At 38.6% G+C, this 24,511-nt stretch overlaps 1 protein-coding gene across 8 annotated transcripts in view; it reads left to right on the forward strand.

Annotated features, from left to right (window-relative positions):
- The window catches only part of PTPRM (protein tyrosine phosphatase receptor type M), a 4,358,319-nt gene that overhangs the window by 3,795,381 nt on the left and 538,427 nt on the right, over nt 1-24,511 (forward strand). The gene's annotated exons all lie outside the window — the stretch shown is intronic.

Consider the following 24,511-nt stretch of genomic DNA (forward strand, 5'->3'; position numbering starts at 1 on the left):
ATAACAGCTCTACTTTCCAGAATTAATTTATTGTAAAACACTTGTTCCTTTCTCTAGCACCTCGGCTGTAGCTTTACAGAGTAAAAACCAGTCACTAAAAAAATGCTCTTTATATACATCATTTAAACACATTGCAATCAATTAATCACATATCAATTAATAAAACACATACTGTCTCCTCTTAAAGGTAAAACACAATTATATAAAACTTTGCCAACTACATTTCTTGTTTAACCCATATAGTAACAAAGTGTTATATTTCATAATCAAAATTGATTCCTTATGCCTCAATATTTCTTTTAATAATTCCACATTTCCATATTGTAATAAAATTTGTTCTAACACTGTTGCTTTCATACTATTTATTTCCCAATTATGCTTTTTGTTGAAATGTTCCGCTATGGGACTGACAACCTTATTATTTCTAATATCTCTCACATGCTCCTTTATTCTTTCAGCCAGTGACCTTTTAGTTTCCCCTATATAATACTTATTGCAGGGACCAGTTATAACATAAATTACTCCCTTACTTAAACATGAGTATGTTCCCAAAGTATCAACTTTTTTTACAACAATCTTATCTACTTTGTTTACTATATGTTGACAGATGGAACACTTTCCACATGGAAAGGTCCCTATCATCTCCATATTTCTCAACAACTTTTCCTTCGGCCTTTTAAATTTCCCATACACTAAAAAATCTTCCAAACTTCTACCTCTCTTGTAAGAAATTTTTAATTCTACTTGTGACAACGAGGGCACTTCTCTAATAATCTGCTTCCAATAATCCTTTATTAATCTATTCATTTTTTGTGAAAATATAGTATATTTGGTAACAAAAAACATTATTTCTTTATTTACTTCACTCACTTCTTCTATTATTTTTTTACTACCTAATTTGATACATTTTGCTTTATTTAATTTTCCATCATATACCTTATGGAAACTTCCAAGTACATCTTCAGACTTATATAACCCCTTGTGATAAAAATAGAAGCTACTTCACGAGCTTCTTCTTGTGCTTCTTTGATATCACTACTTAACCTTTTAATTCTAAGTATCTCACCAAAGGGGATAGATTCCATTGTATGACTCGGATGACAACTACTACCATGTAATTTCCAGTTAACCTGATCAAATTTCCTATACATATATATATATATATATATTCGTATGAATTTTCTCATTTTTATATCCTCTTAACTTCAAATCTAAATAATTAACTTCTGACCCTCTTTGAACATCATCAAATTTTATTCCAAATTGATTACCATTCAAATATTCTATAAAGTCAGATGTCAAGTATTCTCCCCCTTCACAAATAAAAATGAGGTCATCTATAAATCGAAAATACTTTATGACATGTCTCCTGAAAAACTCATGCCTGTAAATATGAGTATTTTCCACCAACCCCATAAATAAGTTGGCATAAACTGGGGCAAAGGCCGCTCCCATTGCTGTTCCTGTGTTTTGCCTATACAAATTCCCATCAAATTCAAATATGTTATTCACAAGGCAAAACTCCACTAATTCCTTTATATATTGAGTTTTGGGACTGTCCCCTAAAAAATATTCTATAGCTTGTAGACCTAGGACATGCGATATATTGGTGTACAAACTCACCACATCCACAATTATAAAATACATAATTTCTGCCCAGATGATTTCTTTTATCCTATTCAAAAAATCAAAGGAATCCTTTATATATGATGGTAATTTTAATACTTCCTTCAACAGAATTTCATGCAACAGGCAACTTAAATTGTAAGTAAAAAATCCACTAGCCGAAACTATAGGACGTCCAGGGGGATGTAACAAGTTTTTATGAATTTTAGGTACACAAAAAAATTTTGATACCATACTTTTTTTTAACATTCAACTTATGTGTTACATCATAACTTGTAAAATAGTGTAACCTAATGCCTTTCCTTAATAACAATTGTAACTCTCTTTGTGCCTGTACCAAACAGGCTTCATCTATTATAGTATATACTTCACTATTATTCAGATGCTGTGTACACATGTTTAAATAATCTCCAGAATTCATAACCACCAATTTACCCCCTTTATCTGATGGTTTAAAAACTATATCATCGTTTTTACTCATATTTCGCAATTTAATCCATTCTAACTTGGTCAAATTATAATTTTTATACATACTTTCAAACTCACTAAATTCTTTATCTATTATCAATTTTAAAGCATTGTTAAAACATTGTATGCATGAATTTTTATTAGGAGGTATGAAAACACTATTGGCTTTTAGTTTGCTAGTATCTAGCAAACTATATGCGTTTGTCTCTTATTCCGATTCACAGGAAAAATACCATTCACTGCACTCAGAATCTGATACCACAGAATCAATAGTATTTTCCTTTTGCTTTATACTGTAAAAGTATTCCTTCAAATGCATCTTACGCACCAAACAATACATTTCACTTTTAATTTCATGTATCCTAGGCAGAACTGTCGGTATAAATTTAAGGCCTTTATTTAAAACCGCTAGTTCTGTTGAGTCAAAAACATAATCAAATAAATTCACTACATACTCCGGTACAATAGTACCTACTACCTGTTCAATTTGTCCATTTACTCCTTTTAAATCGTCCCTCGCCCGGGTCTCTTTGGCGTTCCTGTCCCTGCCAACCTCGTTTTCTGGTCGTGTTATTATACCCATTGGAGCCCCGAAAGGTTCTCTGAAATGCTTCTGAATTTGCTGCTCCTTGTAAATCCGGTGACCTTAGCCATTAAGCCACTTTTCAGATTTCCAGTTTACAGATTCACATTTAAGTGAATCTATGTTGCCTAAAACCTTGAAAGGCTATAGTTCAAAATGATGACACTCCAAAGTTTGCAAAACATAAAAAAGTTTGTTGGGTGGGTCGCAGCAACTCTGGACCCCCTGGAAATGGGACAAGACCACTACACCCCCAGCATCACACAAAGCAGAAGAAAAGCTAGAAAGTAAGAAAAACTCGTAAAATGTCAGTTGCCCCTCCATTATTTACCACAACACTCATTATACTGCCCAGCTAGAGACATCATTCATGACTGATCAAAGCAGCCCAGTAACTGACCATGTATGATGTTCCAGGAATTGTTAAACTGCAAACCAATAAATGCTATGTTTTCCAAATCCACTGATACTCAGCATGAAAGCATTTGGCAATGCAGAAATGCAAGGTAGAGTGACCACAGAAACATGAAATATTACAGCCAATGTTTTGTCGGTACTACTGATGACAGAAGAAATTCATGTAGAAAGGATAAGCCACTGCTGATGACTAAACTCAGAATTATCTCATCACCTGTACTGGGTAAGTGGATGAAATGTCATCTTCCTCATTAAAGAAAAAAATATACACAGTTAAATTAAAAACAAACTGACAGCAAATGCAATTAAGAGATGCATACAAGAAGGGTCCTCATGCAGACAGATTACAGACCGTGTACATTTGTAATCTGACTCCCATCAGACATCTTAAAAATAAGTTAAATTAACCTCAGTCAATAAATGAAACTCTTAACTGAACTATTTGCTGTTTAAAGGTAACAAAACTAATCCTCTACTCTTCCTGCCTAAAACTCTCCAACATTGCAAACCGTCCTTCTCCATCTCCTTTCTAAATAACACTCCCATCAAAGTTGAATCACTTACTAAACTCCTTGGAGTTTATGTAGATGATGAACTTAAATTTGACAGTCACTTTAATAATGGTTAAAAAAAAAATCACCAAAAACTTGGGACTACTATACAGGAACAAAAAATTCCTAACTCCAGAATGTAAACTGAACTTAGCTCAAGCATACCTTCTTCCCACCCTTCTTTATGTCGTCCCATTATTCACCTAAATCCAAAAGAATCGGACTACCAAGCTTGAACACACATATAATGAAATAGCTCGATTCGCCAGTAATCTCCGCTATCGAACACACCACTGTCTTTTCCTAAAGAAACTTCACTGGCTTGAACTCCAACACCAAGTCCTCCTGCCAAAGCTCCATCTGACCGACTCTACCCTTCACCATCCCCTTGTTTGTCCATCTCTGACTAATCTTATCTCCCCCTATATCCCTAAGCACAACCTACATAGCTCTGAACAACTCCTATTGTGTATCTCCAAACCTAACAAATCCATTGGTAAGATACTCTATACCCACTCTGTCACCTCCGCCTGGAACAAACTTCCTCTGCATATATGCACACTTGATAATACCCACAGTTTTAAAATAGCATTAAAGGAATACCTGCATACCTCTTGGATCTGCTCCTGCAATGACCCCACATGAACATCTTCCCCCTTCTCTCTCAATGGCTAAGGCCCCCTTTTCTTTTCTACCTCAACTACGTATTTAACTCTAATTTCTGATATTTCTACCTGCACCTCTACCTTCCCCACTTCAGTTTTCCTTTACCACTAATTTCCTGCCAATCTACTTCTCAGCTTCTCTTCCACTTCCTGACTCCTCTTAATGCACTGTAATGCAGTGACTGTCTCGCTGAATTCTCTTATGTTGCAAATTGTTTTAAATCTTTGACTTTGATATTTAGTGTACAATGTTCCTATGATTTACTTTTATTTCTTTTCTTTGTTTTTTGTACTATTTTACTTGCTTTGTATAAAGATTAATCATACTTTTCCTGCAATTTTTGTTTAATCACTATATTGCTAAATTTTATAATGGAGCTTTTCTCTCAGGTCTCTGCTGAAAAAGGGCATCTTGCCCAGTCAGACTAACCCGGTTAACAAATGTCAAATAAATAAATAAAGAAATAATATTTGTGAATAAAACATTTTGGAATGTATATGGCACCTGTTTGGTGTGTTTTCTAGTGCCGTACTTATAACTTGATTCAGTCTATTGTGACATATTGAAAATACCAAAACAATAGCTTTTATTACAATTTCAGGAAAACTGAGTGCAATGACCCTTTATTCCTTGCCTGTGCCTACCATTAGGTCACAACCCCTTTCTACAGAAGGTCTAGGCCATACAGGATTGTAAAGAATTTGTGGGTGCCCATCCAATCAGCTAGGCCATTTTTGAGGCATGGGAGTCTATTGCATTGTTCAATCTGCATGGGCAGCTTCTTCCAGAGGTGAGGACGGCACTGCTTGATGACTCTCATTCTCTCCATCACAATTTATTTATTTGCTGGTGAAGATTTAGGTCCCTGGTTCTGATATTTGTGGAACTATTAGATATGTGGAGATACTGCAGATCCAGGAAAACTAGGTCTCTAATGGCATAGAAGACAAGGCATAGGCCTGCCCTCAACAGTCTATAATATAAATATAAAATAAAGGCTATATACCCCTATGCTTCTTCACTCTTTTTTCTTAAAAAGACTTTATTGAATTATCACAGAGGCAAACTTACATTTTTTATAAAAGTAATCAAACCATATTAACAAGTTCAAATTTACAAACATTATACATCACATATATTGCTATATATTATATAATCCAAGCTACATTATATAACGTGTTCAATTCCTGCATTATCTTAAACCTCATTCCTCCTCTAAAACATGTTCCTGCATCTATTGCTCCCACATTTTCCTTTTTTCTAGTCATTTACTGCTGCCCTTTTCCAGAGATCCCACTTCCTGTTCTTTTATCTCTGTTACAATAATCAATACTTCATGTATACTTGGTTTATCTCCGTTACAATAATCAATACTTCATGTATACTTGGTTTAGATTTTGATTTCCACTTTCTAGTAATTGCTTTTCTACATCCTCCAGAATTAAACCTATCAAGACCTCACCATGTCTTGACAATTCGGATCCTGTATCCCAGATCAAAAAACATTTCCTTCAGTTACACTCATTTGCTCACCCAATATTCCTGACAGAGTACTGTGTAGGGAATTTTTAAATTCCACCAACTCAATATACTCTGAGAACTTATGCTCTAAGGTACCTCTTTCTTCCCTGTTACACCACTACCATTTGTCATCTACCTGACTTGTGGAAAAAAATCTTTGGCATTTGTTTGGGGTATAAAAGTATCAATGCAAACACGCCCAGGCAAAAATCCTAAAACTACTAGATTTTATTGCATATTTGGATGTTGTCCCATTGTTTCATTGTGAATTGCATATCTAATCTCTCTCCCAATTTTTCTGACCTCTTCTGATTGATTCCTATAGTCATCATGCAATATTTTATATGCCCTACAGATTATCCATTTCTTAACAGTAACTTCTCTTTTAGATTCAATTAAAAACTCAATCAGTACAGGTCACTTAGGATTCCCCTATTCCTTTCTCTTTGCCTATACTCTGATATCAATCCCCGATAGGGAAGGCAGTCTCTAGCTTGCAGTCCAAATGTCTTCTTGGCCTTTTCCAATTCTGTTACCTTTCCCTCTCAAATTATTTGTTCCCAATACCTTGACTCCTTTGCCAGCTTAATCCAGTAAGTTCCAGTTCACTCCTGCCTATTTTCTTTACCTGTAATTGCAGTCACAGCCTGTTCTCTTTACCTGTAATTGCAGTCACAGCCTGTTCTCTTTACCTGTAATTGCAGTCACAGCCTGTTCTCTTTACCTGTAATTGCAGTCACAGTCTATTCTCTTTACCTGTGATTGCAGTCACAGCCTGTTCTCTTTACCTGTGATTGCAGTCACAGCCTGTTCTCTTTACCTGTGATTGCAGTCACAGCCTGTGATTGCAGTCACAGCCTGTTCTCTTTACCTGTGATTGCAGTCACAGCCTGTTCTCTTTACCTGTAATTGCAGTCACAGCCTGTTCTCTTTACCTGTAATTGCAGTCACAGCCTGTTCTCTTTACCTGTAATTGCAGTCACAGCCTGTTCTCTTTACCTGTAATTGCAGTCACAGCCTGTTCTCTTTACCTGTAATTGCAGTCACAGCCTGTTCTCTTTACCTGTAATTGCAGTCACAGCCTATTCTCTTTACCTGTAATTGCAGTCACATCCCTTACTCTTAGCACACACTATTCATGAATGGATACCAAATTAGAAAACATTACAGGGACCACATTTTCCAAGTGCTGATGTGTTGTGCAGGTGTATTTACAAGCAGTACAAGTGCACATGTGATATGACACTAATTAATTCCTGGAAACTTAACCCAGCCAGAACAGACAAAAAAGAAGTGACGTTTTATCATATAAGAGCATCATTTGAAAATGTAAGACGTGACTTTTTTACATGGATAATTCATAGATTACCTTGAGTACTGTGGACTATATTTAATCACTATGACTTTACCATTATACGTTCATAGGTGTTTACTAGGCTAACAACCACAAGGGCCTTTTTAAGCCTAGCCATGCATCCCAAATCTCTGACAAGTTCTGATACCTTTGATAAGTGTAAGCATGGGCCTGGGAGATGAACCATTTACAGGTTACTTGTTTGCATTAGAGTCATAGGTGCCAAACCAAGAATGAATTTCCAGTTTCCCATCCAATTGTCCAATTTGCAATTGAATTGGATTAGGGAGGAACTCTGCTTCACAAGGATGGGGAGCCTGTTCCATAGATGGGGTAGTCTATGCGATACATACCTATCTGTCCAAGCAGGTCCTATTTATAGCTCAGGCAAGGTTTAAGTCTTTAGAACAGGTAATTCTGGTACTGTTTGTTTTATGGATATGCAGGAGGTCCATCAGAGTGAGGTCTGAGAATGCCCTGTATGCCAGGCATAGATCTCCCCTCAAAAGCCTGTAGGAGGCAGAATACAGGGGTAGGGCCTTGAGGCGGTCTGCATAGGACATATTACTTATGCCCTGCATTCTTTTAGTGAGGAACCTCTGTGGATGTTCCAGTTGTTGGATATGCCTGGTTAGGTACATACCAAAGGGGCATTGTACTCAGTGATAGGTGTAATGAATGCCGAATACAGTGGAACAGTGACATTCTTGAACCTAGATGCCATACCTTTGTTTGTAAGTTGGCAACACAGAATGATTTCCTCACCAGTGTACACACGTGATGATCAAAGGCTAGATTGTTATCTGTGTGTGTCTCTTAAGTCACTGATTATTGGGTCAACTCTAAGGGGTGTGTTGTCAATACGATAGTTACCAGGAATGGATGACTTCCCAAGGGATACTATTATTCATTTCTTGGCATTTAGTTTTAGTCCATGACTCTGACACCAGTTGTTTGTCTGTGTCAGCCCCTCCTGGAGAACATTTGTGTCAGTCAGAGATTCAATGACAGCTCCTTATTTGCAATCATCTGTAAATTTCATCAGGCAGAGACCACTGAAATTGTCCTTGACTTCTGATAAGTAAATGCCAAAAAGAAGCGGTCCAAGGACTGATCCCTGAGGGACTCCACTTGTGACTGGCCTCTTTGTAGGTGGACTTCCTAAGTCTAACTTCCTGGGTCCTGTCTGTGAGCCAGTTGTCTATCCACCAGGTGACATACAGGTTTGAACCTAACCTCTTGAGTTTGTCAACAATCCTCGAGTGGGGTATTGTGTCAAATGCCTTGGCCAGGTCAAGGTAGGCAGTGTGAATGATGTTTGCTCTCATCCATTGCTTTGGTGCCCTTCTCAAATATGGCCTACATCCCTCACCTTCGATAAACTATGACTTGTCCACTTGATGCCATGATATATTAATTGCTTGTCATGGCATTCATGAGAACAGTGTATCTAATACTACTTAAATAAACCTGAAATATCACCCTGCACTTATGTATGTTTGGCATTCTTTTAATAGTATTACCATACTTTTATTGTTTTTATGTGAGAACTGTAAAAGTGATCATTGCAATATTGCAGATTAATGCTTTATTTCCATTGCATGTTCATGTGTTTCAATTTCTTTGCTTCTGCATTATTACGTACAGTACTGCAAATACACCTGGAAAAGGAAAAATAAAAAAGTATATTTCAGAATGTATGACAGTTAGTTAGATTTCCTCTTGTATTTTGTCAATGCAAACTGGTAACTAGGTTGGCTGTCTGAAGCAAAATGACTTTTTTCTCCGAAGTCAGTAAGAGGTAAATGTGTGGAGCTCAAATTAAAAACAATCTAATCCACTAACAGCTGTCGGCTACAGGATTATGACTTCTGCTGCTCTTTTTCTGTGATATAGAAAGTGAATTTCATTAAACAAAGCTTCTGTGTTTGTATTTCACTTGTATTTGTCTGTTTAGTTTAGAAGCCATCATTCTCTTTTTAATAAGTAGCAGTACTGTATGGTGTGTCGTTTAAACCCTATGCATTCTGTTCTGCTTCCTTACAGTTTGTTGCATGACCTAATCCACAGTATTTATAGTATGAAATATTTGTGCACATCCATGCTTTTTGATATGAGCAGTGATATCCGCTGGGACTGAAAGCAGGATGTGTTGCATTGTATTTCCCCATGTACTGCAGCCATACTTTACTGCATGAAACAATGAGCAGTGATATCCGTTGGGACTGAAAGCAGGATGTGTTGCATTGTAATTCCCCATGTACTGCAGACATACTTTACGGCATGAAACAATGAGCAGTGATATCCATTGGGACTGAAAGCAGGATGTGTTGCATTGTAATTCCCCATGTACTGCAGCCATACTTTACTGCATGAAACAATGAGCAGTGATATCCATTGGGACTGAAAGCAGGATGTGTTGCATTGTAATTCCCCATGTACTGCAGCCATACTTTACTAGCAGGATGTGTTGCATTGTAATTCCCCATGTACTGCAGCCATACTTTACTAGCAGGATGTGTTGCATTGTAATTCCCCATGTACTGCAGCCATACTTTACTAGCAGGATGTGTTGCATTGTAATTCCCCATGTACTGCAGCCATACTTTACTAGCAGGATGTGTTGCATTGTAATTCGCCATGTACTGCAGCCATACTTTGCTAGCAGGATGTGTTGCATTGTAATTCCCCATGTACTGCAGCCATACTTTACTAGCAGGATGTGTTGCATTGTAATTCCCCATGTACTGCAGCCATACTTCCCTGCATGAACCAAATCCATTTATTTCATCATTTTCTTGCATAACCCCTGAAAAAAATACCGTTGGACCCCAAAGGCCTACCTGACAAAGTTAAATCGATAATTAGAATTTGATAAAGGGGGTGATAAAACCTGTTGACACAAACAGAACCTCTTAGTTCCTGGATGTCTATTTTTTAAATAATCCAAATATTGGAAGGTAATACTGCTTAGCAAATAGCATTTGTGCTTTATCAACTATTTTCCTGAGACTTATTAAACAGGAAATATGCTTTTGTGTAAAGTTGCCCTTGTTTATGTGTAAAGGGTTTCTTTTTAATTATTAATGGCATTTTATGAGGTAACAGGAAATCACTGCTCTGGTTAAAAGAGTTGGTCAAAATCATCTAGGAAACAAGGTAGCAGAGATTCAAACTTACAACTTCAGGATAAAGTTTAACAGTTAGTTGTCAGCTTAATACACATCAGATGGTACCACAGTGTCACCTGGAAAATGCAGCTTTCATGTATAAAGTTAGCAAGCATCTTTTATCTACCTAGTCTTTTATTGCTGAAAATGTTTTTGTCTTACGGCTTTCAGAATGAGATGTGAACTTTCAGTTGACGTGTCCTCAGTTTCTTGAGGATTGACACTGCTATGCTCAAAATTATGTCCCTTAAGACTATAGTAAATGTCGCAGACAAGCAGACATGAGGAAAAACATTTTCTGTGCCACTGGACAGGTGGGGGGAGAGCTGTTTTTTTGTACAAGTATTATACATCATCTATGTAAAGATGGAAAATGGCACAGCCATCAAAGATGGATCATTTTGAATTGAAAATCTATATTATTCAAAGGTGTGTGTGTGTGTGTGTGTGTGTGTGTGTGTGTGTGTGTGTGTGTGTGTGTGTGTGTGTGGGTGCGCATGCATGTATGTAGCTTAATTTTAAAATAAATATGGATAACCATGTTTGTCTGTGTGTGTGTGTGTGTGTGTGTGTGTGTGTGTGTGTGTGTGTGTGTGTGTGTGTGTGTGTGTGTGTGTGTGTGTGTATTTGTGTGTTGACATATTTATCCCCTGATTGAAAACAGGTAATAGCACCTGTATAGTTGTTTACTTTTTAGTTTGTTTTCTTTTTAAATCAGACCTCGATATGAGGCCGGGTTAGAAAACACAATTACTATATGTTGTACTGCACACATTTGAAAAGTAATTGTGATGGCTAGACTCTATTTCAGATAATCAAGACACTATCAGTCACTGGACGATTTTTTGAAATCTAATAAGCAGTTTAAGCCTTGCACTCAAGGTTTATTGATTATAACATACTCAGGAGTTTTTGAAAATGAGTAACACCTGCTACATATAGAATAATACATGTATTTTGGTCAGCATGATGATTAATTGTCCAACCAGACAGCCCAAGGGTCCAGAATGCACTTCTAATCTATCATCAATGCATGTGTGGAGATTGGTGATTGTACTCATGCTAATATAGGTTTTTCTGGTACTCCCGTGTAATCACACATGCAGACATATTAGCTGGCTGACTTCCTTAGGCTGTTTATATATGTGTGTGTGTGTGTGTGTGTGTGTGTGTGTGTGTGTGTGTGTGTGTGTGTGTGTGTGTGTGTGTGTGTGTGTGTGTGTATATAGGTCCACTTTTAAATTACAAAACCTCAAACCTCTAAATCCTGTAGCCCAGAAGTTCGAAGTTTTGGAATTTCGAAATAAAAAAAAAAACATCTAAACCAATAAAACTTCAGAAATCACGTTTTGCAGGGGGGCAAGCTGCTACTTAAATATACCAACTCAGAGATTGCACTACAGTAAAGTGAATGGTAAAGTTCCCATTCTGTATTGTACAGCAATCTCCATTGAAAAGTTTCAAGATTCCAAAATGTCAAACTTCTGGGCTTTGGGATTTAGAGGGTTGAGGTTTTGGAATTTCGAAATTTAAGAGTGGACCCATATAAATATATATATATATATATATATATATATATATATATATATATATATATATATATATATATACTTATACAGAGAGAGAGAGATATAGATAGATATAGATGTACAGATATATATCTAAATATATCTATATATATTTCACCCATGTACTTTTGGCATAGATTGTGTCTCAATTAGGTCATTTGCAAAATAATATCTAAATAAACAAAGTACATCAATATACAGTTTAGTAATCATATGTACTTTTTAGTACTCGTGTAGCAAAAGAAAAGTGGGCACATGGAAAAAAGGGTCTATTAAAGGGAACCCAATCCTTCTGTCATGCAGTATCCAAGGGAGACATATATTCCATAAAACCGTTGTTGTGTGATTCCTAAATTCAAGTACAATACATGTAGCAGGGAGAACTCAGAAAGTCATGCTATTTAATTAGTTAATGAGTTATTTACTAACCTCACTTTCTTACTTATATCTGTTTACCAGGCAGTCCGACTGGATCAGCAAAACAAATCCCTTTTCATCACAGGCCCAGAGAGAAAAGATTCATAAATCTATCAATATGAAAAAGACAAAGCATGCAAAAGAGAGAAAAAATTACAATAATATTTTTGTAGGATAACATTGGAAGCTTTTTAATAAATAGTAGCAAAACAGGAGATAATTGTACAGATTTACAATTGCATTGATAATTTTTCACAATTACGTACAGAAAGTAGATTCATGGTAGATTGATTTTAAAAAACAGTCACAGTGGATTTGGAAAAAAGAAAGGAGTGAAAGTAGAGAGGGAGCGATTAGGGAACAAAAAGTAGAGTGGGAGCGATTAGGGAACAAAAAGTAGAGTGGGAGCGATTAGGGAACAAAAAGTAGAGTGGGAGCGATTAGGGAACAAAAAGTAGAGCGGGAGCGATTAGGGAACAAAAAGTAGAGTGGGAGCGATTAGGGAACAAAAAGTAGAGTGGGAGCGATTAGGGAACAAAAAGTAGAGTGGGAGGCGATTAGGGAACAAAAAGTAGAGTGGGAGCGATTAGGGAACAAAAAGTAGAGTGGGAGCGATTAGGGAACAAAAAGTAGAGTGGGAGCGATTAGGGAACAAAAAGTAGAGTGGGAGCGATTAGGGAACAAAAAGTAGAGTGGGAGCGATTAGGGAACAAATGTCCAGCAGTATAACAGAACTGAGAGGAGGTAGGAGGAGGAGGAGGACAAAGTCGTCAGCCCGCATTTTGGGTGTGGATTATGAGTCGGGGCAGGAAAAGGGAAAGTAGAAGTACAATGGAGGAAGGCTTGCCATAAGTGAAATGTAACAGTTGTATAAAATTACATATGGGAAAGAAGAACAGGAAACCCTGTGTACAAAGAGAAACCAGTGTCGGTCCGAGGCGTAACCTGCAATGAAAAAGAGCAGTGCCATGTATCCAGAAAGTCTTGGTGCAGTTTAATTTTCAAAAGTTTGTTTTTGTAATTTGTCTAAATAGTATGAATGATACGTTCTTTATGCTAGATACATAAGAGGAATGCATAGCGTCACCAGCTGAATTATTAGAGGAGGTTTTGTGGCAAAATAGCTTGTTAGTGGTGCAGAGTTGCTTATTTCATGAGCAATGTTGAACAATGTTACTTTGGATTAGGCATTGGTCAGGTTTGTAGCGGAGTTTGTGTGTGGTTAATAGCTGTGAGAAGGATGTCTAATGGGGTAGATCTAGCCATGAAAGGGTTTTAAGATGAAGGAAGTGATCTGCTTTATTAGTTAAATTTGTGGCAAACTTTGTGACTTTATTTTAGCATTACTCAAGGCATTTGTATATATATATATATATATATATATATATATATATATATATATATAGAGACACATGCAAATATATATAGTCTGTGTGTGTGTGTGTATGTACATGTGTGTGTGTATACATATATATATATATATATATATATATATATATATATATATATATATATATATATATATATAGAAACTATAAATATCTTTTAAATCATCCTATCTGCATCATAAAACATGATTCATCATCTTACCAATGTTGTAAAAGCATTTATCAACACTCTGAAGGTGTCATCACTTCACCTTAATTTCTTTTCTTTCTTGATTTACTTTTGTTTACTGCTATAGTACTATGTATTACATCTTCATTGTTATGAATAGCTACTCTATGGTTATACTTAAAAGCTTTATTTACTTCCCTCCTTATTGTGCCACAGTGTTTACTGTCTCATTGACATTTCTGTAGTTAAATTCGCTTACATTGACTATCACCTGCAAATGCAAGGTGAACCACATTGCTGCCTTATTGCACTGCAATTAATATCAGCTATATTACAGTATTATTTATGCGTGTATATGCCCCTTGTTAATCCAGGGGGAGTATGCCTGAGACTGCAGTAAAGGAATGTCTTTCTTAAGCTGGTTGCATGCAGATGCACTACAATACTTCACAGAAGTATGTCTTTTCTACCCTTCTCTGACAGGTGCCTAACACATAGATCCAGAGGTAGGAAGAGAGCTATCAAAGCAAGACCAGGCAGTTTGTTGTAAAAGGTTGTTCCTGAGATGGTGCCCATTCTTCTTCTTATTCTCAGTAGAAGGTTGTTCCTGAGATGGTGCCCATTCTTCTTCTTATTCTCAGTAGAAGGTTGTTCCTGAGATGGTGCCCATTCTTCTTCTTATTCTCAGTAAAAGGTTGTTCCTGAGATGGTGCCCATTCTTCTTCTTATTCTCAGTAGAAGGTTGTTTCTGAGATGGTGCCCATTCTTCTTCTTATTCTCAGTAGAAGGTTGTTCCTGAGATGGTGCCCATTCTTCTTATTCTCAATAGAAGGTTGTTTCTGAGATGGTGCCCATTCTTCTTATTCTCAGTAGAAGGTTGTTCCTGAGATGGTGCCCATTCCTCTTCTTATTCTCAGTAGAAGGTTGTTCCTGAGATGGTGCCCATTCTTCTTATTCTCAGTAGAAGGTTGTTCCTGAGATGGTGCCCATTCTTCTTATTCTCAGTAGAAGGTTGTTCCTGAGATGGTGCCCATTCTTCTTCTTATTCTCAGTAGAAGGTTGTTCCTGAGATGGTGCCCATTCTTCTTATTCTCAGTAGAAGGTTGTTCCTGAGATGGTGCCCATTCTTCTTATTCTCATTAGAAGGTTGTTCCTGAGATGGTGCCCATTCTTCTTCTTATTCTCAGTAGAAGGTTGTTCCTGAGATGGTGCCCATTCTTCTTCTTATTCTCAGTAGAAGGTTGTTCCTGAGATGGTGCCCATTCTTCTTATTCTCAGTAGAAGGTTGTTCCTGAGATGGTGCCCATTCTTCTTATTCTCAGTAGAAGGTTGTTCCTGAGATGGTGCCCATTCTTCTTATTCTCAGTAGAAGGTTGTTCCTGAGATGGTGCCCATTCTTCTTATTCTCAGTAGAAGGTTGTTCCTGAGATGGTGCCCATTCTTCTTATTCTCAGTAGAAGGTTGTTCCTGAGATGGTGCCCATTCTTCTTATTCTCAGTAGAAGGTTGTTCCTGAGATGGTGCCCATTCTTCTTATTCTCAGTAGAAGGTTGTTCCTGAGATGGTGCCCATTCTTCTTATTCTCAGTAGAAGGTTGTTCCTGAGATGGTGCCCATTCTTCTTATTCTCAGTAGAAGGTTGTTCCTGAGATGGTGCCCATTCTTCTTCTTATTCTCAGTAGAAGGTTGTTCCTGAGATGGTGCCCATTCTTCTTCTTATTCTCAGTAGAAGGTTGTTCCTGAGATGGTGCCCATTCTTCTTATTCTCAGTAGAAGGTTGTTCCTGAGATGGTGCCCATTCTTCTTATTCTCAGTAGAAGGTTGTTCCTGAGATGGTGCCCATTCTTCTTATTCTCAGTAGAAGGTTGTTCCTGAGATGGTGCCCATTCTTCTTATTCTCAGTAGAAGGTTGTTCCTGAGATGGTGCCCATTCTTCTTATTCTCAGTAGAAGGTTGTTCCTGAGATGGTGCCCATTCTTCTTATTCTCAGTAGAAGGTTGTTCCTGAGATGGTGCCCATTCTTCTTATTCTCAGTAGAAGGTTGTTCCTGAGATGGTGCCCATTCTTCTTATTCTCAGTAGAAGGTTGTTCCTGAGATGGTGCCCATTCTTCTTATTCTCAGTAGAAGGTTGTTCCTGAGATGGTGCCCATTCTTCTTATTCTCAGTAGAAGGTTGTTCCTGAGATGGTGCCCATTCTTCTTCTTATTCTCAGTAGAAGGTTGTTCCTGAGATGGTGCCCATTCTTCTTCTTATTCTCAGTAGAAGGTTGTTCCTGAGATGGTGCCCATTCTTCTTATTCTCAGTAGAAGGTTGTTCCTGAGATGGTGCCCATTCTTCTTATTCTCAGTAGAAGGTTGTTCCTGAGATGGTGCCCATTCTTCTTATTCTCAGTAGAAGGTTGTTCCTGAGATGGTGCCCATTCTTCTTCTTATTCTCAGTAGAAGGTTGTTCCTGAGATGGTGCCCATTCTTCTTATTCTCAGTAGAAGGTTGTTCCTGAGATGGTGCCCATTCTTCTTATTCTCAGTAGAAGGTTGTTCCTGAGATGGTGCCCATTCTTCTTATTCTCAGTAGAAGGTTGTTCCTGAGATGGTGCCCATTCTTCTTATTCTCAGTAGAAGGTTGTTCCTGAGATGGTGCCCATTCTTCTTATTCTCAGTAGAAGGTTGTTCCTGAGATGGTGCCCATTCTTCTTATTCTCAGTAGAAGGTTGTTCCTGAGATGGTGCCCATTCTTCTTATTCTCAGTAGAAGGTTGTTCCTGAGATGGTGCCCATTCTTCTTATTCTCAGTAGAAGGTTGTTCCTGAGATGGTGCCCATTCTTCTTATTCTCAGTAGAAGGTTGTTCCTGAGATGGTGCCCATTCTTCTTATTCTCAGTAGAAGGTTGTTCCTGAGATGGTGCCCATTCTTCTTATTCTCAGTAGAAGGTTGTTCCTGAGATGGTGCCCATTCTTCTTATTCTCAGTAGAAGGTTGTTCCTGAGATGGTGCCCATTCTTCTTATTCTCAGTAGAAGGTTGTTCCTGAGATGGTGCCCATTCTTCTTATTCTCAGTAGAAGGTTGTTCCTGAGATGGTGCCCATTCTTCTTATTCTCAGTAGAAGGTTGTTCCTGAGATGGTGCCCATTCTTCTTATTCTCAGTAGAAGGTTGTTCCTGAGATGGTGCCCATTCTTCTTATTCTCAGTAGAAGGTTGTTCCTGAGATGGTGCCCATTCTTCTTATTCTCAGTAGAAGGTTGTTCCTGAGATGGTGCCCATTCTTCTTATTCTCAGTAGAAGGTTGTTCCTGAGATGGTGCCCATTCTTCTTATTCTCAGTAGAAGGTTGTTCCTGAGATGGTGCCCATTCTTCTTCTTATTCTCAGTAGAAGGTTGTTCCTGAGATGGTGCCCATTCTTCTTATTATTCTCAGTAGAAGGTTGTTCCTGAGATGGTGCCCATTCTTCTTATTCTCAGTAGAAGGTTGTTCCTGAGATGGTGCCCATTCTTCTTCTTATTCTCAGTAGAAGGTTGTTCCTGAGATGGTGCCCATTCTTCTTATTCTCAGTAGAAGGTTGTTCCTGAGATGGTGCCCATTCTTCTTCTTATTCTCAGTAGAAGGTTGTTCCTGAGATGGTGCCCATTCTTCTTATTCTCAGTAGAAGGTTGTTCCTGAGATGGTGCCCATTCTTCTTATTCTCAGTAGAAGGTTGTTCCTGAGATGGTGCCCATTATTCTTATTCTCAGTAGAAGGTTGTTCCTGAGATGGTGCCCATTCTTCTTCTTCTTCTCAGTAGAAGGTTGTTCCTGAGATGGTGCCCATTCTTCTTCTTTTTCTCAGTAGAAGGTTGTTCCTGAGATGGTGCCCATTCTTCTTCTTATTCTCAGTAGAAGGTTGTTCCTGAGATGGTGCCCATTCTTCTTATTATTCTCAGTAGAAGGTTGTTCTTGAAATGGTGCCCATTCTTCTTATTCTCAGTAGATGGCTGTTCCTAAGATGGTCCCCATTCTTCTTCTTATTCTCAGTAGAAGGTTGTTCCTGAGATGGTGACCATTCTTCTTATTCTCAGTAGAAGGTTGTTCCTGAGATGGTGCCCATTCTTCTTCTTCTCAGTAGAAGGTTGTTCCTGAGATGGTGCCCATTCATCTTATTCTCAGTAGAAGGTTGTTCCTGAGATGGTGCCCATTCTTCTTATCCTCAGTAGAAGGTTGTTCCTGAGATGGTGCCCATTCTTCTTATTCTCAGTAGAAGGTTGTTCCTAAGATGGTGCCCATTCTTCTTATTCTCAGTAGAGGGCTGTTCCTGAGATGGTGCCCATTCTTCTTATTCTCAGTAGAAGGTTGTTCCTGAGATGGTGCCCATTCTTCTTATCCTCAGTAGAAGTTTGTTCCTGAGATGGTGCCCATTCTTCTTATTCTCAGTAGAAGGTTTTTCCTGAGATGGCGCCCATTCTTCTTATTCTTAGTAGAAGGTTGTTCCTGAGATGGTGCCCATTCTTCTTATTCTCAGTAGAAGGTTGTTCCTGAGATGTTGCCCATTCTTCTTATTCTCAGTAGAAGGTTGTTCCTGAGATGGTGCCCATTCTTCTTATTCTCAGTAGAAGGTTGTTCCTGAGATGGTGCCCATTCTTCTTATTCTCAGTAGAAGGTTGTTCCTGAGATGGTGCCCATTCTTCTTATTCTCAGTAGAAAGTTGTTCCTGAGATGGTGCCCATTCTTCTTATTCTCAGTAGAAGGTTGTTCCTGAGATGGTGCCCATTCTTCTTATTCTCAGTAGAAGGTTGTTCCTGAGATGGTGCCCATTCTTCTTATTCTCAGTAAAAGGTTGTTCCTGAGATGGTGCCCATTCTTCTTATTATTCTCAGTAGAAGGTTGTTCCTGAGATGGTGCCCATTCTTCTTATTCTCAGTAGAAGGTTGTTCCTGAGATGGTGCCCATTCTTCTTATTCTCAGTAGAAGGTTGTTCCTGAGATGGTGCCCATTCTTCTTATCCTCAGTAGAAGGTTATTCCTGAGATGGTGCCCATTCTTCGTATTCTCAGTAGAAGGTTGTTCCTGAGATGGCGCCCATTCTTCTTATTCTTAGTAGAAGGTTGTTCCTGAGATGGTGCCCATTCTTCTTATTCTCAGTAGAAGGTTGTTCCTGAGATGTTGCCCATTCTTCTTATTCTCAGTAGAAGGTTGTTCCTGAGATGGTGCCCATTCTTCTTATTCTCAGTAGAAGGTTGTTCCTGAGATGGTGCCCATTCTTCTTATTCTCAGTAGAAGGTTGTTCCTGAGATGGTGCCCATTCTTCTTATTCTCAGTTGAAGGTTGTTCCTGTGATGGTGCCCATTCTTCTTATTCTCAGTAGAAGGTTGTTCCTGAGATGGTGCCCATTCTTCTTATTCTCAGTTGTAGGTTGTTCCTGTGATGGTGCCCATTCTTCTTATTCTCAGTAGAAAGTTGTTCCTGAGTTGGTGCCCATTCTTCTTGTTATTCTCAGTAGGAAAAGGTGTCTCCTAATCCGATGCCTGTTCCAGCATATCTGGTGCAGTATCTTTGCTAATTCAAGTTCCAGGATGGGCACCAGTAAGTTTTTGCTTTAATCTGTCAGGTGACTTACAGGACAGCCTGTCAGGTGACTTACAGGATAGTCTGTCAGGTGACTTACAGGATAGTCTGGCAGTTGGCTTACAGGATAGTCTGTCAAAAAGTATGGCTTCAGAATTTCATTAGATCAACTGTGATTTCTGGAATTTAGTAACCTAAGTGGGGGCACTCCAAACGTGTTAATCCTGCAGTGAAACCATTGTTTTCACTGAGGCTTTTATTTGCTCTATATTTTATTAATGATTGGCTAGGATAAACAATATCCCTAAGTGTGGCTAATACCTATTCACAACTTACATCTCTTTACTCTCCCTTTTTTACTCCCTTTCTTACTTCTATTAGTTTATCTCCCCTGGCTTTCTTTCTAAATATAGCATAAGCTTGCTTTTTTCTCACTGTGTATTGCAAAAGATTGTTAAATTATTATTTTTAAAATGTTTTGTAATACTTTGCCAATCTTACCTTCCTGGCAATCAAATGTCAGTAAATAAATAAACACTAAGTATAGTTTGGTGAGAACTCAAATAATTTAATGCTACTACTGATCCCTTTTTGACGGTCCGCCATCTAACTACTAATCCCACTGGGAACTCCGGAATTTGTTAATTTTGCTAAGGCCTTCTCATTTCTTTGTGGTTGTTGCTATTAGTCTCCAAGCCAGTTTTGCTGGGGCCACATTCTGACTTTAAATTGTTTTCTCCTCCAAGTTTCAACTAACCCAACTTATGCTGCAAGAGGATCCCTGATTTTGTTGCTGTTGTCGTGGTCTGTGCATGTCTTAATTCTGGAGAGTGGGATGTGTTTACTCTTGGCATTCACTAAGCTTATTTTATTGACAGATTTGTAATTTCATGTCTATCTAAATTCTAGCAGGAACCCCTGACATCAGAACTGATTTATTTTATTTCATTACTTGCTAATGATCATGCCTATCTAGCTGTCAAAGTCAAAAATTAAAATGTCAGCAAAATGTATTTAGTCAGTGCGTAGTTATAGCTGATATAGTAAATGGCTTATTTGTCTACAGAAATATGGATTTTTTTTTGCTTGTTTACTGTACTGCACTGCACTGAGTTGGGAGATGGCTGAGGTTAAAAACTGCAGTGATTTGTATCTACTTTGTACTTTATGAGTAGTCTATGCTAATACTAAGTATATTTCATAGGTTCATAGGTAGGTAGAGGTACTAGGCTATCTGCCTGAGGGCATTTATAAGCCTAGCCAGAGTGTGTCGGCTTTCTCCACCCCATTGATTAATTATAGGTTCATAGGTAGGTATGAGGCTATCTGCCTGAGGGTATTTATAAGCCTAGCCAGAGTGTGTCGGCTTTCGCCTCCCCATTGATTAATTATAGGTTCATAGGTAGGTACTATGCTATCTGCCCGAGTCCATGTCAAATAGTATTTTAACTAAGTTCACTGTTTGTGTGGAGGGTGTACTGCATATTAGTCTGATGAATATTTTTGGTTAACATTGATGTTACTAAGTAATATTTTTATTCTTGCCCTCTAATGTTGGTTTACTAGTACTGTCAATGTGGTATGTGTAATGATTTGATTTCTTAAACTGAGTATGTGTGACTACTGAGAACAGACATATTATGTACCAACATATATCTCTCTCTATATATAGAGATAGCTATACTGCCATACTGGCAAGCCATTCAAATAATCATTCAATTGTCTTCATAGCTATCATTTGCTTTCACAAACAGGCTACTCTCTGCCCCCCCAAAGAAATGATTGTGTATCCCCCCATGTTAGATTCTGAGGAAAGAAAAAGAAAACAAAATGAAAGGAAAAATTTGTCACAATAATATATTTCAACTAGCTGCTACAGTCCCCACAGCCACAACCATTATTATCACTTTAATAAATAAATAAATAAATATATATATATATATATATATATATATATATTTATATACACATATATATATATATATATATATATATATATATATATATATATATATATATTTATATACACATATATAATAGAATGCTGCTGTGGGCACTGTACACTGCCACCAGTACCTACAGATAATATCTGGATATTTGCAAGGAATTAAAAGAAATAACTTGCATACTGCAGCACTTTCACAGTGTTTCCTTCTGGTTCAAAACAGTACATCTTGATGCCACCGGTAAGTCAAAATGTCATTGCATGTGCTATATATCATAGGGTTCTTACTATTGTTGGTGCTACTGTCTGACCTCAGTGTAAGGTGGTCACAGTAAAAATGGTGGTTGTTAAGAGTGCAGTTCTCAGTCATGCTGTTCTTCTCACATCAGCAGTGCATATTATACATGTGAGGTAAGAGTTATGGAAGTACTGGTAAAACAACATTCCATAATTCATACCTCCATGATTAAAATGTTCAGTGCTTTCTATCAACATCTTTAATGAGATGCCGGCTTGGCGTGTCATAGGGAAACCTTTGGTGAGCTGGATTGTGGCATGAGACCTGTAGGTTGGAGAAGATCGGGCTATAGCCTAGAGCTTATTTTTCCATCATGGTTTTCTGTACACCTATTTTCTGTTGTTCTTTTATCAAACATAAACGATCAGTCTTTTCTGAGTAGAGTGTTGGCACTGATTCCCCTTACCTTCCATTTTTCTTTCATCTTCACCCTTTTTTCCTTAACAAAACTGATATTAGGTATGACACCATGTGTAATGTTCTCCCTAGCTAAATGTATAGCAGTATCTCTTAGGTTCATAGGTTCATAGGTTGGTACTGGGCTATCTGCCCGAAGGCATATATTAGCCCTGCCATGTTGTGTGGTATTCACCACTCCTTTAGTAATTCCCTAGACCCTTGTACTAGCAGCTAGTACCCTTGGCCCCTATCTAGTAGTGCTGTTGGTGTGATCCCTGGTGTAAACTTTCTGTTACCCATCCACTCATCAAGGCTCCTCTTGAAGAGTGATAGTGAGGGGCTCTGTCTTATGTAGATCGGGACCCTGTTTCATAGTAAGGGAAGTCTCTGCGAAGGGAATCTATCCCTCCAGCATGTTCTATTCATTGTTGTGTTGAGGTTTATATCCCTAGAGCGTGTAGCTCGAGTAGATTTGGTTTTGCTAAGATGGAGCATGTTCAACAATTCTGGGTTGGACATGGCTCTGTACGTTAGACAGAGATCGCCTCTGAGAAAGCAGTATGCAACAGAGAACAGTCTTAGCTTTTTCAATCGTGCCGCATAGGGCAACTGTTTGAGGCCAGTAATCCTCTTGGTTAGGTACTTTTGTGGTCTCTCCATCTGCTGGAGATGTCTAGCCAGGTACATTCCAATTGGTATATTGTACTCAAAAATGGGTCTATTGAGGGAAAAGTAGAGGGGCACCATTACATCCTTAGATCTTGATGCAAACCTTTTCGTGATCAGATGGGTCACATAGAAGGATTTTCTAACCACTTTGGCAACATGGTTATCAAAGGAAAGCTGACTATCTATTTGGGTCTCTAGATCCCTTATTTCTTCTTCAGATTTCAGGGGATTACCTCCTATGTTGTAGTTTGCGGGTACTCTATTTTTTCAAAAGGGGATTACTACGCATTTTTTTGCATTTAGCTTGAGACCATGGCTTTGACACCATGCATCAGTCTCATTTAGGCCCTTCTGGAGGATATCCATGTCGGCCAGAGACTCTATTATAGCACCCAGTTTGCAGTCATCTGCAAACTTAGTCAGCCGCAGACCTTCCGTGCTTGCCTGTACTTCTGAGAAGTATATGCCAAACAGAAGGGGCCCCAGGACAGAGCCCTGAGGCACACCACTCATTACTGGTCTGGATTCGGACATAGATTCCGCTACTCTTACTTTATGGGATCTGTCTGAGAGCCAGTTTGCGATCCATCTTGTGACATAAGGGTTTATGACCAGGCTGGTGAGCTTATCAATAATACCTGAGAGGGGAATGGTGTCAAATGCTTTAGCAAGGTCAAGATAAGCCATGTGTACCTCCTTTCCCTTATCTATAGCCTGAGTAACTGTCTCAAAGAAATACACCAGGTTCAGGAGGCATGATCTGCCCTTGACGAAGCCGAACTGTGTAGGGTCCAGTGACTGGAGGTTCCCAATCTCTCCATTTATGAGTTCCATAATGATTCACTCCATAGCCTTACAGATCAGACTGGTCAGGCTTATTGGTCGGTAGTTCCCAGGGTCAGTTGTGGCCCCACCCTTGTGTAGTGGGACTACCACTGCCATGTGCCATTCTTTGGGCACATATCCTGTGGAGAGGCTGAGACTGAACAGGGTATTAAGATGCGGGGTTAATTCCTTTTGGAGCTCGCTTATGACACAGCCTGGGACACCATCTGGTCACATGGAGGCAGTGTTTTTAGCTTTAGATAGAGCCTTGTTAACCAACGTATCAGTAATAATTGGACTTACACAATCCCCTGGAATGGTAATAGGCCCTGTAGGTGGTGAGGGGGGGGGGGTGATTTGCACTGAACCTGTCAGCCAAGATGTTGGCAATGTCAGTGGGGTCAGTGTATTTTGTTCCATTTTGTACTAGCTCAGAACAGACCTGAGCGTTGCCATTTAGGTTTTTGACGTAACCATAGAAGGCCTTATGGTTATCCTTGGCATCCTTGGCAACTTTCTTTTCAAAATTAGCTTTAGTTGACTTGATGAGGGCCCTCAATTTCTTACTAATGCTGATCAGGGATGATTTTTCTACTTGAGATTTGGCCTTTTTTTGTAAAAGTCTCCTCCTTTTATTGTAAAGTTTGCTTATGGCTGGGGTCCACCAGACTGGTTTCTTCTTGCTTGAGGAAGGAGTCTTGGTTTTATTTGGGATAGCACGGTCCATGCAATCCTGAAGATGCATATAGAGTGCCTTGGTGTAGGATTCCGCATCCTGTATATCATTATCCTTCTGCAAGGGAATAGTGAAGCTTTCCACTTCGGATGCAAGTAGTTTGAAGTTTGCTTTGGAAAGGTTTTTGACTATGGTTTATTTGACTGGGGGAGGTGGAGGATTGAGGATGTCCAGGGTTATCAGTTTGTGGTTGGATCTGACCAAGGAGGGA

This window comes from Protopterus annectens, chromosome 3.part1 (genome assembly GCF_019279795.1).
Source record: "Protopterus annectens isolate FY-2018-M chromosome 3.part1, PAN1.0, whole genome shotgun sequence".
Classification (NCBI taxonomy): Eukaryota; Metazoa; Chordata; order Ceratodontiformes; family Protopteridae; genus Protopterus; species Protopterus annectens.